The sequence below is a fragment of the Palaemon carinicauda genome, chromosome 36 (genome assembly GCF_036898095.1).
Source record: "Palaemon carinicauda isolate YSFRI2023 chromosome 36, ASM3689809v2, whole genome shotgun sequence".
In the NCBI taxonomy this organism is placed as follows: Eukaryota; Metazoa; Arthropoda; class Malacostraca; order Decapoda; family Palaemonidae; genus Palaemon; species Palaemon carinicauda.
The window spans coordinates 20,643,996-20,648,995 of NC_090760.1; the positions used below are offsets into that span (position 1 = coordinate 20,643,996).

At 36.4% G+C, this 5,000-nt stretch overlaps 1 protein-coding gene across 1 annotated transcript in view; it reads left to right on the forward strand.

Moving 5' to 3' along the window:
* Positions 1-5,000, forward strand: part of LOC137628395 (neuronal acetylcholine receptor subunit alpha-10-like) — a 480,459-nt gene that overhangs the window by 451,335 nt on the left and 24,124 nt on the right. The window lies entirely within an intron of this gene.

A 5,000-nucleotide genomic window follows, 5' to 3' on the forward strand; every position in this document is an offset into this window, starting at 1 on the left:
GAACAATTGTTGCCTCAAATTCGAAATTTTTTTGCAACTGATTCGAACAATTGTTGCCTCAAATTCGAACAATATTTGTAACAGATTCGAGCAATTGTTGATCAGATTCGAACAATTTTGGCAACTGATTCGAGCAATTGTTGATCAGATTCGAACAATATTGGCAACAGATTCGAACAATTGTTGCCTTAAATTCGAACAATTTTGGCAACATATTCTAACAATTGTTGCCTCAAATTTGAACAATTTTTGCAACTGATTCGAACAATTGTTGCCTCAAATTCGAACAATTTTTTGCAACAGATTCGAACAATTGTTGCCTCAAATTCGAAAAATTTTTGCAACAGATTCGAACAATTGTTGTCTCAAATTCGAACAATTTTTGCAACAGATTCGAACAATTGTTGCCTCAAATTCGAACAATTTTTGCAACAGATTCGAACAATTGTTGCCTCAGATGCGAATAACGAATAATGTTCATTTACATTGGAACAATTGTCGCGGATACCAATAATTGTTCCCTCAGATTCGAACAATTATTGCCTTAGATTCGAACAATTCCTACTCTTGATCCGAATAATTTTTGCTTTAGATTCGAACACTTCCGAGTGATCTTGTTTCGTAGCCATGTGGAAACACTTCCAGTATTACAGGGACACCAACCAGCAGCCAAATAACCCATTTCAATTTAACCTTCTAAAATCCTGGATACAAACAGACGTAGTAAAAGTGCGCCAACAGTCGTTTAAATTGTAGAGAGCATTGCAGGCCGTCGTCCAGCCCCTCCTTCGTTATTCATTTCGTATGTATATCGTTACTGCAAATATTACTATTTCCTTTCTGTTTAATCGGAGTTTTTTTTTTTTTCATGCATATTGAACTTTTGCATTCATTGCAACTCTGCATCTCTCTTTCAGTGAATAGCAGGGACATATGTGATAATCCTAATGGAAGGTTTGCCTGTGCTCTCTCTCTCTCTCTCTCTCTCTCATTATACACACACGCGCACACACACACACACACACATATATATATATATATATATATATGGTGCAGGACAAATCAACACCGCCGACGCAACATCTGGACAACTCAACACCAGGACAACTATAAAACACACACAAACACACACACACACACACACACACATATATATATATATATATATATATCTATATATATATATTATATATATACACATATATATATACATATATATGTGTGTGTGCGTGCGTGTATGCAAGTATATATGTGTATATATGTAGTTCAATACTACTTTACTCAGTTTTATGGAAAGTCCCACATACCTCTGATGCCGCTAAACAGGGAATTAATTATATAGATGATAGATAGTGATAGATATCTGATTAGGCGAGAAATTATATGAGTTCACAAGTTACCTAACACGAAAGAACTAAAGTTGAAAGTTAACAGCCTCACAAAATCATCAAATGTGCAATTGCATATAGTTGATATATTCACGCACATGGAAGCAAACAGATATTTATTTATAGATTCGTGGATGAAAAAATGTCGATAAAACTTCCATAGCCAATGAGTCACCAGAAACGAAAATCAATGAGCAGTTCTTCTAATAACTTCAGTCACTTAACAAAGGACTATGGTGTTCCTAGATATTATGGTCATTCATTTGAGGGTTTAAAGGTTTCTCGTGAGCCTCCCCCCAAAAAAAGGTAGTGGATAGGTCATCATGCTAATACGCAAGAACCACGAGACCGAATATATCATGTGCGAGGAACCTTCATTCAACAGATGACGCGTTTATATACAAGCAGTTCCGAGCAAGAATGTCACTAAAATTCGAACAAACTAATATCTTCCTTCCTGAGGCTACCACGGCGTGGTGGTGGTGGTGTTTTTTTTTTTTTTTTTTTTTTTTATGGGGGAAGGGGATGGAGTGTTGGCTCGTCGTCCCAAGATATTTCCCTCGTCCTTCCAAGTCAGACACAACTGAAGAGTAAATACAATACGTTCCTTCAACTATAAGGGGTAGAAAATAGAGTTACGAGCCCTTTCTACCACAAGGGGTTATCTCTATGTAGGATTCCACCTGGCAGAACTACTGGGGCAGATTGTCTTCAGCTCACAAGGATATACTGTCTGGAGTCCTCCAAACCTCTCTCTCTCTCTCTCTCTCTCTCACTCTCTCTCTCTCTCTCTCTCTCTCTCTCTCTCTCTCTCTCTCTCTCTCCTAAAATAGAATGCTCTCTTAATTACCTGTCAGTAAGGTTTTTTTTTTTTTTTTTTTTTTTTTTTGCCAGTAGGTCATTTGAAATTTTCAAACGGTTCAGGAATTGAGAAAGGACTAATTCTTCATCAAAACTAGGTGCTGGAAAGCAATTAGCAGCGAAATCTGCAGATCTCCAGAAAGGTGATGTGGAAGAAAATTCATTTCAGTAAAAAAGAAAAAAAAGATAAAAATATATTTTTTCTCGGGGAATACCTCGCAGTTTTCACTTACTCCGTTCGAAAGTGATGAATAGTTTGGCCATTAGTGGTAAGTGACAGGAAGGGAAATTAAAACTTTTCAGAAGTAGAAAAAAGAGCAGCCAACATTGGGGCTTTGGAGCAGTGTTTAAGGTTAAGGTCTAGTCAAGGAAAAAGGGAAATGCTCAGATTGCAATAGAAATTGGAATTAATGAGATAAGATTTTATATAAGTTTTTGTAGTAGAAAAACGAAGTTAGGAACTTTTAATTTAGACAGGTAAATGAGATCATGCCTTTTGATATTAACCGTATTTAAGGTACACTCTGGCATGCTGTTCTATCTAATTTCTCTTCCCCTTTTTTTCAAGTTTTTATAGTTTACATGTAAAGGATCTAATTCAATGTTATTACTATTCTTGAAATATTTTATTTTGATTGTTTTTTCTTCTTTTGTAGTTTATTTATTTCCTTGTTCCCTTTCCTCACTGGGCTATTGTTCCCTGTTGTAGTCCTCTGGCTTATAGCATCTTGCTTTTCCGATAAGGGTTATAGCATAGCTTGTAATGATAACAATAATAATAATAGTAATAGACCACAGTAAGGTTCCCTGGTTAGCAGCTGGTGTCACACAAGGCTCACAACTGTGAAGTCCATAATCTGGCAATAGATGATCTATCGTTTGAATACAGAACACGTTATTGAAATAATGCCAGTTTTGCTATTATTGTTCTGGTGTCCTGTTGGTAACGTCCTCGTATGGTGATCGCCAGACTTGGGGAGCCTATGTGTCTATATGTTAAGCTATTAGCAGCCTTTGCCTGGCCCTCCCTGGTCTTAGCTTGGGTGCGGAGGGGGGCTTGGGCACTATCATATAGTATATATGATCAGTCTCTAGGGTATTCTCCTGCTTGTTAGGGCAATCTCACTATCCCGTGTCTCTGTCGTTCATCTTTGGTCGCTGCAACCTTGCCATCCTTGTGAGCTAAGGATGGGGAGTTTGGGGACCCTATGTGTCTACCTGTTGAGCTATTAACAGCCTTTGCCTGGCCCTCCTTGGTCCTAGCTTTGGTGCATGGTCTTGGGCGCTATCATATAGTGTATATGATCAGTCTGTAGGGCATTGTCCTCCTTGTTAGGGCAATGTCATTATCCCTTGCCTGTGTCATTCATGAGCGTCATTTAAACCGATTTAGTCTCCCATTCGAAAAACATGACATGTTATATGGTAAATAAAAGGCCTTTCACGGGCATTTTTATATGCATAGAGTCCTAGAAACAGCACTCACAGTTGACATATACAATGCAATGAAACTGATACATATCCCCGGAGCGTTTGGAAGCAAAGCTACAAAAGCTGTACGTGATCCAATTACTTTAGCAGACTAAAAGGCCATCAATGTTTTCGCTTTGCCTCCTGTGTGGCCCGTCAGTTGTGTACAATAAAAGCAGATATGGGCAGTTTGCATTCACGATATGAACAATTCAGGGAAATGACTGAACCTTGAGAGTAATTTGTTGAGTCGGGTCAGTTAAGCGGCGTATTGTTCTTTGTTATACAGTATATATATATATATATATATATGTATATATGTATATGTATATATATATATATATATGTATATATATATATATATATATATGTGTGTGTATGTATGTATGTATATATATATATATATATATGTATATATATATATATATATATGTATGTATGTATGTATGTATGTGTGCGTGTGTACAGTATGATGTATGCGAGTTAAAAACAAATTGATGTTCAGACTTTCATTTTTACAAAATAAATGTTTCCTTGCGGTCGACTGTCTTCTTGATATTTATTTATCTATTTTTCTAAAATATCAAATATATATTATTAGGTGTATTATCATAATTACCAGATAACTCCTAAGAAAACTTTCATAACAACCTTTTTCATAATCTCTGTCAGATGCCTTTTTTTTAATGAATAAAATATATATTCATATTTTTTATTAACAAATATTAATTTCCTCGCAAGCCCACTGTCTTCAGGATATTCATTGTATCGAATTATTAATAATACTATAATAATAATATTACGGTTAAGAAAGCTTTTATAACACCCTTTAAATCTCTGTAGTCATCAGCATCATCATCATTATCATCATTTCCTCCCACGCCTATTGACGCAAGGGACCTCGAATAGATTTCGCAAGTCGTCTCTATCTTGAGCTTTTAATTCAATACTCCTCCATTCATCAGTTTCTGCCACACCCTTCATAGTCCTCAGCCATATGGGCCTAGGTCTTCTCGGTAGTAAACAATTTAAATTGTATATCTTCGTTATTTCTCTGACATCAAATCAGTACTGTGCGAGCGAGGTGAATGCAACTAAACTTTACCAAACAATCATCGAGTTTATATGCAGCGACTTCCGAGTAAGAACGTCACAAAAATCCAAACATGATAAGCCATGAGATAGCAGGATAACGTAGGTTTGTCTATTAACAGTGCAGGGAAGAGCAAGTGATAGGCAACTAAACTTTATCAAACAATCATCGAGTTTATATGCAGCGAC